We start from the raw sequence: 13162 nt of genomic DNA on the forward strand, positions 1-13162 counted from the left end.
CACACACACACACACACACACACACACACACACACGCAACTTGCAAGCGCAACTAACTGGTGTCTTGTTAAATAAATAAAGAACGAACACCTGCATGAATTAAATAAAGTTGTAGGCCTACCCTGTCTGTTTCCCTCTCACCTCGCTTGCCTTGCTCTCATGTCCACGCACGCACACACCTACATACATCGACATCGCATCGCCATGAATGGAATTAGTTTGTAGGCTGGCCTATATACATTTTACCCATTCGTTCGCAGGGCACGGCGAAGGCGTGATACTGCGCACTGCTGTGATATTAAAGTCCTGTGGATGACTCAGTGATGCCTGCATAAGAGATAGGCTATCATGTCGTCAAGGGGTCCGTCTCAATATGCCGACGGTCCATTGGTACGATCGACAACCTACCTCAAACCCTCACCCTAACCCTAACCTCCCCCGGGGACACCTAAACCTAACCACCCACCCACTCCCGACCCCCAGCGCACCTCGGACCAATGCTCCTTCGGAGCAATGGTCCGTCGGATCATAGGGTGCTTCCCGTCGTGAAGGCAGTCATAATCAACGTTGTAGTGATTTGATCATTGATGAACGAATCATAAACATATGGATGAAGGCTTGCCGCTTGCATGTGTGCTGGTATGTGTTGGCGACGCACGCCGCGGTCCCGTCCTCCCGAGTCCGACCCCCGAAAATGATCTTGCTGTCAAAACTGTCAAAACCTGTCTAAGCACTTATTTAAATGGTGAATGATTAAGCCCCTTACGCCTATAGCCTGCTAGTACTTACTACAAATAGGCAAGCTGTATATGCTTGTCATTGTCACTTGGAAATAAAGGCGTGCAGTCCATTTATGCCTTTTCTTTTAAATAATATCATAATCACATAATTATGCCGCATCACCGCATGCGCTCCAAAATCATCTCACAAGTGCGCTTGCATAACAGTAAAGCAGTGTTTGATTAAGCACAAACTAATACATTGTAAACATGTTATATTGTTTTTAATTGCGCAATTTTAATTACTTGTAAAGTTGGAAATATCTCCCTTTTTTTTACATGCACATCCCGTTTTATATTAACCTTTTAGGAGTGAAAACATATGTTTAGATGCCTGTGACAGCGTGTCAGCAGTTCAGACAATGCTGCTCCGCTTGTGTAAGACAGAAAAACAGCCAAGGAAAAAGCGTACGCCAGCTGCGGAGCAGACGTGGGTTTTGAACGTTGTCAAGTTCAATTTCAAGCTTTGCCGGAAATGGTAAATGTCGAAAATGTCGAAAATGTCGGCAATTTCGGCGTGCACCCATATTTTGGCGTACGCACGGTTGATAAATGAGGGCCTATATGCCTTATGCTCCAAGGGCTATCTGAGCTGACAGTCCTGGTCCACCTAAATGCCCTATAGGTATCATGCAGGGTCAACTCACATAAGTTACCCCAACCTAAAAGTCCATGGCCCTCATTTATCAATCGAGTGTAAAATCTGCCACAGATTCGAGTGTATAGGTTTCGTAGTACAGCCACGTCGCCACGGCATTTATAAAGTGATCGCAAACAGCTGATCCTTCCTTAATTTCGTTCTGACGTTAATAAATGCGACGGCTGAAATCTATCTGGCACGCCCTATGAAATCAAGCCTCGCCCTCGTTTTTGCGACAGGAACAACGGCAATACGATTTTGAAACCATGGTTACAGGAAGAAAAAAAATCCCTCGCTTGCCTTTCTGCCCCCTTTCTCATACACACACAGACGCACGCACGCAAACTTAAATAAATAAACCTGCATGAATTAAATAAAGCTGTCTGTTTCTCCTCTCGCTTCGCTTCCCTTGCTGCCTTCCTCACCCCCCCCCCCCCCCGCATGCACAATACGCAATTTGCAAGCAACTTTCACTGTGTGTTGTTAGTTGTATATAAAATTATTAAAATGTTTATTCATTTAATATACAACAAGATCAGTGAACGAAAACCTGAACCTGTGATTATGTGAAGCATTAATTAAATAACATTGCTCACGTCATTGGAATGAGTTTCAGCCCCTGATAAATGCCGTTTTGCAACTCTGCATCTACTCCTCCGCTCCTGTTCTGTCTGTCTCTGTCACTGTCGTGACCTCAGTGACCTGCATGCACGTTTATGAGTGGCATTACTGTATATTAGACTGCATGCCTCGCAGCCTAGACCTTATGTGGTACTGGTGGTAGGCTGTAGTGGTGCAGGTCCGTGAGTTAAGTTGGCACCCCGTGATTTCCATATGACGAAAAGAAAAAAGAAAAGATGCGGTCCCCACTTTGCTGCCTCGGCACTGTCGGCATGATGTCACATTTAGTGGCATTCGAGTGCGTCAGGTTTATCCTTAATTAAAAGGACGAGACGTGAGAAAGACATGGCTGTAGACTTACTTATCTGTAAAGACATGGCTGTAGACTTACTTATCTGTAAAGACATGGCTGTAGACTTACTTATCTGTAAAGACATGGCTGTAGACTTACTTATCTGTAAAGACATGGCTGTAGACTTACTTATCTGTAAAGACATGGCTGTAGACTTACTTATCTGTAAAGACATGGCTGTAGACTTACTTATCTGTAAAGACATGGCTGTAGACTTACTTATCTGTAAAGACATGGCTGTGGACTTACTTATCTGCGAAAAGAAAAGCTAAAGCTGCAGCACTGCAAATGCCTCTCGATATGTCATGGGGGGGGGGGTCGGGGGGGGGGGTACCGGTATGCTCATGCAAAACACTGTTTAAATGGCTTTAGCATGACTTGCAGCATTGTTTTTAATAAGCTTGCACACTTGGAAATATGATAATATCCTACCAATTTCATATGACATGCTTTTACAAAATGTATTCTTTTCACATGTAGGCTATTCGTTTTATACATTTTAGGAGTGAAAACATATGTTTAGATGCCTGTGACAGCCTCTCAGCTGGTCAAACAATGCTGCTCCGCTGTTCTACGACAGAAAAACAGGTGAGGACAAAACGTCCGACAGCTCCCGACCAATTTCAAGTTTTGGCGGAAATGTTAAATGCCGAAAATGTCGGTAATTTCGGCGTGCACCCATATTTTGGCGTACGCACGGTTGATAAATGAGAGCCTATGTACGTGACCTGCCTCGTCTAGAGGCCACACCCAGGACTACGTGAGGCATAGCAAGCTCTGCCATGTCCAGGTTATAGAACCTTGAAAAAAGTTGACGGAGATGACCAACTTGCAACCGTACACACATGACACCTCCTGTATGGAAAGTTGGAAACACCCTTGAATAGTGCCCATAGTGCACTGCTCTACGCAGGGTATGGTGAATAGTGCCCATAGTGCACTGCTCTACGCAGGGTATGGTGAATAGTGCCCATAGTGCACTGCTCTACGCAGGGTATGGTGAATAGTGCCCATAGTGCACTGCTCTACGCAGGGTATGGAAGCATCCTGTGTCCTCAGGCCTCCAGGAGGATGAAACCCTGTACTGGCATAAAGCCAGTTGGATAGCCTCCGCAATCCACTGGGAAAGCCATACTTTAGTAATAGGGTTTCCTTTAGCTCCGGCACCCCATGTCACAAATACCCATACCCTTCCTGAAGGGAGATGTACAGTGTGAAAGTCAATGGTCTTTTGTCTGGTGTGTGCTGTGAACAACAAGTGTGACTCAGCCTTTTTACACATTACCAAATTTAACCAGACAAGGAAGGTAAACAAATATATATACTCTAATTTATACTCTAAGGAACTGAAAATGTATAATGGAAACAATAAGTTCCTTTAAGGCCAGCTCCGTGACTGCTGGTAATCTCTTGTTTAACAGGTTCTTCCCAGAGCGTTTTGCACCCGATACAAAGCAGAGACATTAAGATGAATTACAGTCGTGCCTGCTTCCTTGATTTAGATGTGTGGTGACAACGCCTACTGACTGGCAAACTGTCAAAAACTTCGGACGGCGATTACAGACGAACGATACATATCTGAACTCATCGTCTCCTCCGACAGTGCCTGTCAACCACATTAATCCCCACATCAATCATCCTTCTCAGCTTCAATGATGTTTTTCATACCAATCATGGTTTTGTTGTACACACCCACGTACACAGCCATGGTACTGTGCCAAGAGATGTAAACCTCAACCTCACCCTCTCCCACGGGGCAGCACACCTAAACCTAACCTTAACCCTCTCCTAACCCTTAATGCACTCCTCAGCAACCTTAATCCGGTGTCAGTCTGTCTTTGCCCCAAAAAGCAAGAATTTCAAACCCAAACTCGGCTCTTTCCTTTTGTTATTTTAATCCATTGGATGGTATATGCCCCGATCTCTTAACTTAATTTTCTCTACCACGGACATGGAGAAAACCAGTGCACCTCTCGGGGCCAGAGGGCTGAGCAGAGCCTTCTATAGGCTCTAGGGCTGACAAATATTAGACCCAATGTTGAGTAAATCAACAGAGAGTGTGACCCAACTTAATGTGTTTTAAGAGTCAGTTTAATTATTTAATAATTTCGTTTTATGCAGGTTTACATTTAATACTGAGAATGAATTGCACTAGCAAAGTGTAACATGCAGGTGTAACAACAGGACGGAACGTTTGTTCTAGCCCAGGTTCTCTGGGGTCCTAATATAAGGAGCGCAGCTTACATTCTGGAAAGAAAAACAACACGTCAAATATTTTCATTGCTCAGTCTTTATCCCTGTATATTCAGGTTCAGTTTTGTGAATTGAGACCCGTAACAGAGGCTTGTCATGTCAGCTGTCAATCACTCAACTCAATGAAGGCGGTCGGGCAGCTTCTATGCAGGTGTCCTCCACGTGTGTGTGTGTGTGTGTGTGTGCATGTGTGTGTGTGTGCCAACTACGCCTCATATTATTCATGCATTTTAGCTATGTGCAATCATCCACAATAAATAGCCTACATGCATGTTTCACTTCAATCATGGAGCTACAACAGAGGCACAGCCATGCTGGCAATGGCACCATATATATATATATATATATATATATATATATATATATATTGTGGAGTGTGTCAGGTCTCACCTCAGGGGGAGGGGCGCGTTACCATGACAACCAGGCACGCCCACGGCCGTGTCATAGACTCAGTCTACTATCCCAGAGCAATTCTAAATCAGCTGCGCCTCATTCCGGCCGCCGCCCTGGTTAGCAATTAAGGACAGCCGCAGCCTGTCAGCCGCGCCCTTTATAAACAACCTGCGCACCTAGCAGTATCAGATCCCTGCTACACACAGACGCTCGCGCAGCATATGCCGTCCACTCGGCGTTGGATGGTAAGTCCACACTCCTCTCACTTATGGACTCTCACGTATGGACTATGTTTATTGTTTGATCGTTTGTATCACCACTCAATTGCTCTCTTATATTCTCACATCACCAGGCTTGTAGGAGTGGGGCTGGAAGCACACGCAGGAGCGTGTGCCCCCCATAGACAAGTATACACGGAGAGCCGCATGCATACTGGAGACCCACCTGGCTCGTATCGGGAACGAGTGCGGAAGACGGGACCCCCATATGGAAACGGCAGCTCCACAGCTCCATAAGGTCGCAGTAAGACAAACCGTTCACTATCTATCACCCGTGTTATTAAGAAGAGGCACTCATAGTGGCAAATGAGCAGCTAAGGATAATAACGAAGATTGTGAATGAAGGAAGTCACCCTGTCGATGCTAAATGAAGACTGTGAATGAAGAGTGTCACCGTGGTGTTGTACCCTGAAGATTGTTGAATGAAGATAACCCCGTAGAGACTAATGGAAGCTAGCAGGCTCTAGTTAAAGTGTCACGTCCACCCTGTGAAAGAAGACAGGCCCGTGTTATGTTTATTTCACCCTTTGAAGAGACTTTAAGTTGGCTTGCTCCGCCAGGCCCGGTGAAAGAAGACCGTTAGAAACTAGAGCGCTTATTTTGTGTTAACCCTCTGACTGCCGTTGTCGTACCGACACGGCCACCCAGTAGATAGAGAGAAATAAGAATATAAATGCTTGTGTATCTCCCTGTCGGCCGAGCCTAAGGGGCCCTCCGTACCATCCCCGCCCGGTACCATACCAAGTACTTTTACTCTAATTACTCACCACCCCGTATCCGAGTACTTCTACTCTAAAGTACTCTTCTGTGCCTTGTGGATAGAGAAAGATACGCACCCCCTTACCTACCTCCGGGGGAGCCTCCTGGCCTCCTCTGGAACCTGGAAAAGAAGAAGAGAAAGAGTTATACAAAGGTCTAGTTGGTAGACTGCCTAGACCGGGTGTCTCAGGCCCCAACTTTGTACTTACCTTGTGCTCTGACCGTATGCTAACATCCCCTCTCATCCTCTGCAGTGACGACTCCCGCCTCGGAACCGGGACCTCATGCAAAGAATATTACTGTCTGCGTTCTGTTTGTGAAAACTGACTTTGTTTGAACCAGTTGGAGAAATAAAGCAAGGGGCGCCATCGTGTGTCTAACCCCTGAAACTGCACTCTGAGTTGTATTTCCCCCCGACCTCCCACATATGGTGGAGAATGTGGGTATTTATCTGATCTCAACCACCGCCTAAACATGGCCAGCCTCGAATTGGCCGCCCTTCTCCGAAGTCAGACGGAACTACAGAACGCTGTGCGGGAAGTTGTCCGCAGGCTAGACCGACACGGCGATGTCCCTAGGACCCCCAACGCCGTCCTCTCCAAGCAGACCCCCGAGGATGACATCGAGGCGTACCTCGAACTCTTCGAACGCACCGCCGACCGCGAGCAGTGGCCCGCCGCCGACTGGGCCGGCATACTGGCGCCCTACCTCTCGGGAGAGGCTCAACGCGCATGTCGGGACCTTCCCGCCAGAGACGCTCGAGACTACGAGACGCTGAAGGCCGCCATCTTGTCCACCCTCGGCTACAGCCTGCCCGCCCGGGCCCAGCGGTACCACATGTGGGCCTATCAGCAGGCCCAGGCCCCTCGCGCTCAGGTCGCCGACCTCTACCGCCTGACGCAGAGCTGGCTGACCACGGGCGGAGAGACCCCGTGGATTGAGAGATTAGTCATAGACCGGTGTGTCCGTGCCCTGCCATCCGACGCCAAGAAATATGTTGCCCGAGTCAGCCCCACATCCGTGGACGCCCTGATCGCCCTCCTGGAGAACCACCACGTCTGCTCGGATATGCTCCGCCAGACCAAGAGCGACGCCGTCCCCAAGACAGACGACCGCCGAGACCGACGCCGACCAGCCCCGCCGACCCCGCCGGCCCCGGTCCGGCCCCGTGCCTCCGGCCCCCCCGACCGCAGCCCGCGGATCCGCAGGTGCTACGTCTGTAACCGGGAGGACCACCTGTCCTGGGCCTGCCCAGAGCGGCCCCCCGGCCCCGATGTCTCCATGCCCTCCGCGGACAGCATGAGAGGACCCCGCCCCTGCCTCCACACCGGAAGTGAGAGCCGACGACAGACCACCCTCCCCGCCCGGGTTGATGGGACCGACACCCATGCCCTGCTGGACTCAGGCAGCGTGGTGACGCTGGTCCGGGGTGACCTCGCCTCCGCCACCAATGGACCCACCATCCCGGTCACGTGTGTCCACGGAGATGTCCGACGGTACCCCGTCGCCCACGTGACCGTACAGACCCCCCGCGGCTCCGCGTTGGTCGCCGCCGGAGTGGTCCCCGAACTCCCAGTCCCCCTCTTGATCGGAACGGACTGTCCGCTGTTCGAGAAATACTGGAACCCGGGACGACGAGGGCCCCCCAGGACGCGGTGCCGCCGACGCCGCCGAAGTAGCGTACCCCTCGTCGCCTGCCCCGCCCTCCGCGAAGACGGGACCTCGTCCACCAGCAGCGGCAGAGGAAGTCCCCAGCCAGAACCCTGGCCGGAAGAAGCGGAGGCCTCCGACGCCGACGACACGCCGGCCCTCGGTGAAGACCCCTTCCTAGAGTTCCCCAGAATAGACGCGCCGCCCCCCCGGCGGCAAGGATCGTTCGCCACCGCTCAGTGGGCCGACCCCAACCTGGCTGGCGCCAGGCGGAACGTCGTGGCCGTCGACGGGAAGCTGAACCCGGGGGTGAGTGAGAAACCTTTCCCACACTTCTTCGTCCGACACGACTTACTGTACCGCGCTTGCAAAGACCCCGCTGGGGAGGTCGTCGAACAATTACTCGTCCCCAAACCGTATGTGTCCCGAGTAATGTATCTCGCCCACTCCCACCAGTTAGGGGCCCACCTGGCCGTACAAAAGACTTACGACCGGGTCGCCGCCCGTTTCTATTGGCCAGGCGTTAAGAAGGCCATTGAGGAGTTTTGCCGCTCCTGTGCCGAGTGTCAGCTAACCGCCCCCCGCGGTGTGCCCCATAGCCCCCTAATTCCAATGCCAATTATCGATGTACCGTTCTCCCGTATCGCCATGGATATTGTCGGACCCCTCCCTAAGTCCGCCCGGGGCCACCGGTACATCCTAGTCATCATGGATTATGCGACGCGCTATCCGGAGGCCATCCCCCTCCGCACCGCCAACGCCCGGGCCATCGCCCACGAGCTGATGATGTTATTCAGCCACGTCGGCATAGCGGACGAAATCCTGACGGACCAGGGCACGTGCTTCATGTCCAGAGTCCTAGCATCCCTGTATAAATGGCTGAAGGTCAAGCGTATACGGACCTCCGCCTACCACCCTGAGACGGATGGTTTGGTCGAACGGTTCAACCAAACGCTGAAGAAAATGTTAAAACGCGTCACGGAAGAGGACGCCAAAGACTGGGACCGCCTCATCCCGTTTGTACTCTTCGCAATTCGCGAAGTACCCCAAGCGTCAACCGGGTTTTCGCCCTTTGAGCTCCTGTACGGGAGGAAACCGCGTGGCCTCCTCGACCTGGCTAAAGAAGCCTGGGAGAGCCAGCCGTCCCCCCTCCGCAGCGTCATCGAACACGTCGACGCGCTCCAGGAGCGCGCCAAACGCATCTGGCCCATCGTAAGAGAGCACATGGCCGCAGCCCAGACGGCCCAGGCGCGCACCTACAATAAGGGGGCCAAGATCCGAGAGTTCGCCCCCGGCGATAAAGTGCTGGTGTTGGTCCCCACCAGCGAATGTAAGTTCCTGGCCCGATGGAAGGGCCCGTATGAAGTCGTAGAGAGGAAAGGAGACGTGAACTACCGGGTGAGTCAGCCAGGCAGAAGACGCGGACACCAGATCTACCACGTGAACATACTGAAACGGTGGCATACGCCGGAGGAAGTGCCCCTACCCGCTTTAGTAACCTTTGTCTCCCCGCAGGCCCCGGCCGTGGCCCTTGGTGAGGGTCTGACGCCCCAGCAGACACAGGACTTGCGGGAGCTACTCGATCGGAACCGCGACGTGTTCTCAGAGTTACCGGGCCACACCTCCGTGCTAAAGCATGACATCGACACCCCTAACGGCCAGGTAGTGAGACTACGGCCGTACCGGATCCCGGAGGCACGAAGGAAGGCAATCAGAGAAGAGGTCCAGAAGATGCTCGAGCTGGGGGTCATCGAGGAGTCCCACAGTGCCTGGTCGAGCCCGATCGTGATTGTCCCCAAACCCGACGGCACACTCCGCTTCTGCAATGACTTCCGGAAGTTAAATGAGATCTCCGTGTTCGACGCGTATCCCATGGCCCGCGTCGATGAGCTGATTGACCGGCTGGGGCCCGCCCGGTTCATCAGTACCCTCGACCTGACGAAAGGGTACTGGCAGGTTCCCCTCACGGAGAGAGCCAAGCAGAAGACGGCCTTCATCACTCCCGATGGACTCTTCCAGTACCGAGTGATGCCCTTCGGAGTACACGGGGCCCCCGCCACGTTCCAACGGCTGATGGACCGGATACTGCGACCCCACCAGGCCTTCGCGGCGGCCTACCTGGACGATGTAATCATCCACAGCGCCACCTGGGGACAGCACCTGGAGCGGGTCGACACAGTCCTAGCCACCCTACGGGCGGCCGGCCTGACCGCCAACGCAAAGAAGTGCCGCATTGGTTGGACCGAGACGGACTACCTCGGCTACACCATCGGCCGAGGGTGCATCCGACCACAGACGAGGAAGGTGGAGAAGATCCAGACCTGGCCACGCCCGGTGACCAAGAAGCAGGTCAAGTCCTTCCTCGGCCTGATCGCCTATTACCAGAAGTTCGTCCAGAACTTCGCCACGATCGCGGCCCCCCTCCACGACTTGACCAAGAAGAACCTTCCCCACCACGTCCAGTGGACGGACGAGGCGGACGAAGCCTTTCGCACGTTGAAGACCGCCCTGTGCAGCGAGCCGGTGCTCGTGGCGCCGGACTTCACAAGGCCCTTCATCCTCTCCACGGATGCGTCCAACACCGGGGTCGGCGCTGTCCTGTCCCAGCCGGTAGACGGAGATGAGCATCCCGTTCTGTACATCAGCAGGAAGCTGCTGAAGCACGAGCGGAACTACTCCACTGTCGAGAAGGAGTGTCTGGCCGTGAAATGGGCCATCCACCACCTCCGGTACTACTTATGGGGCAGACAGTTCACCCTCGTGACCGACCACGCGCCACTCAAGTGGATGGCGGCGAACAAAGACCGCAACGACCGCGTCACCCGCTGGTTCGTCGAGCTCCAGAGCTACAAGTTCGAGATTGAGCACCGGCCCGGGACCAAGATGAAACACGCGGACGCGCTCTCAAGACTGTACGAAGACGAGGGAAGTAGTCAAGCTCCTTGCGGTAGCAAGAAACTTAGGGGGGGAGTGTGTGGAGTGTGTCAGGTCTCACCTCAGGGGGAGGGGCGCGTTACCATGACAACCAGGCACGCCCACGGCCGTGTCATAGACTCAGTCTACTATCCCAGAGCAATTCTAAATCAGCTGCGCCTCATTCCGGCCGCCGCCCTGGTTAGCAATTAAGGACAGCCGCAGCCTGTCAGCCGCGCTCTTTATAAACAACCTGCGCACCTAGCAGTATCAGATCCCTGCTACACACAGACGCTCGCGCAGCATATGCCGTCCACTCGGCGTTGGATGGTAAGTCCACACTCCTCTCACTTATGGACTCTCACGTATGGACTATGTTTATTGTTTGATCGTTTGTATCACCACTCAATTGCTCTCTTATATTCTCACATCACCAGGCTTGTAGGAGTGGGGCTGGAAGCACACGCAGGAGCGTGTGCCCCCCATAGACAAGTATACACGGAGAGCCGCATGCATACTGGAGACCCACCTGGCTCGTATCGGGAACGAGTGCGGAAGACGGGACCCCCATATGGAAACGGCAGCTCCACAGCTCCATAAGGTCGCAGTAAGACAAACCGTTCACTATCTATCACCCGTGTTATTAAGAAGAGGCACTCATAGTGGCAAATGAGCAGCTAAGGATAATAACGAAGATTGTGAATGAAGGAAGTCACCCTGTCGATGCTAAATGAAGACTGTGAATGAAGAGTGTCACCGTGGTGTTGTACCCTGAAGATTGTTGAATGAAGATAACCCCGTAGAGACTAATGGAAGCTAGCAGGCTCTAGTTAAAGTGTCACATCCACCCTGTGAAAGAAGACAGGCCCGTGTTATGTTTATTTCACCCTTTGAAGAGACTTTAAGTTGGCTTGCTCCGCCAGGCCCGGTGAAAGAAGACCGTTAGAAACTAGAGCGCTTATTTTGTGTTAACCCTCTGACTGCCGTTGTCGTACCGACACGGCCACCCAGTAGATAGAGAGAAATAAGAATATAAATGCTTGTGTATCTCCCTGTCGGCCGAGCCTAAGGGGCCCTCCGTACCATCCCCGCCCGGTACCATACCAAGTACTTTTACTCTAATTACTCACCACCCCGTATCCGAGTACTTCTACTCTAAAGTACTCTTCTGTGCCTTGTGGATAGAGAAAGATACGCACCCCCTTACCTACCTCCGGGGGAGCCTCCTGGCCTCCTCTGGAACCTGGAAAAGAAGAAGAGAAAGAGTTATACAAAGGTCTAGTTGGTAGACTGCCTAGACCGGGTGTCTCAGGCCCCAACTTTGTACTTACCTTGTGCTCTGACCGTATGCTAACATCCCCTCTCATCCTCTGCAGTGACGACTCCCGCCTCGGAACCGGGACCTCATGCAAAGAATATTACTGTCTGCGTTCTGTTTGTGAAAACTGACTTTGTTTGAACCAGTTGGAGAAATAAAGCAAGGGGCGCCATCGTGTGTCTAACCCCTGAAACTGCACTCTGAGTTGTATTTCCCCCCGACCTCCCACAATATATATATATATATATATATACACACACACACATATGGCACGGGTGGCAACATTGGCACAGGGGATGGTGACAGGCACACTGGCATAAGTGTGAGACAGACACGTTTGATCTTTAACATATTCCCAAACCATTACATTTACTCCAATCACATCTACAAATTACATCCTGAACATAATTGGACATTCATTCAAACTCCAAAGTAGCATGGAGTCTGGGACATAGACAGGCCTATAGGTGAAGTGACATGGAGTCTGGGACACAGACAGGCCTATAGGTGAAGTGACATGGAGTCTGGGACACAGACAGGTCTATAGGTGAAGTGACATGGAGTCTGGGACACAGACAGGCCTATAGGTGAAGTGACATGGAGTCTGGGACACAGACAGGTCTATAGGTGAAGTGACATGGAGTCTGGGACACAAACAGGTCTATAGGTGAAGTGACATGGAGCCTGGGACACAGACAGGTCTATAGGTGAAGTGACATGGAGTCTGGGACACAGACAGGTCTATAGGTGAAGTGACATGGAGTCTGGGACACAGACAGGTCTATAGGTGAAGTGACATGGAGTCTGGGACACAGACAGGTCTATAGGTGAAGTGACATGGAGTCTGGGACACAGACAGGTCTATAGGTGAAGTGACATGGAGTCTGGGACACAGACAGGCCTATAGGTGAAGTGACATGGAGTCTGGGACACAGACAGGCCTATAGGTGAAGTGACATGGAGTCTGGGACACAGACAGGTCTATAGGTGAAGTGACATGGAGTCTGGGACACAGACAGGTCTATAGGTGAAGTGACATGGAGTCTGGGACACAGACAGGTCTATAGGTGAAGTGACATGGAGTCTGGGACACAGACAGGCCTATAGGTGAAGTGACATGGAGTCTGGGACACAGACAGGTCTATAGGTGAAGTGACATGGAGTCTGGGACACAGACAGGTCTATAGGTGAAGTGACATGGAGTCT

Source organism: Protomyctophum bolini (assembly GCF_963924005.1).
Source record: "Protomyctophum bolini genome assembly, chromosome: 24".
NCBI lineage: Eukaryota > Metazoa > Chordata > Actinopteri > Myctophiformes > Myctophidae > Protomyctophum > Protomyctophum bolini.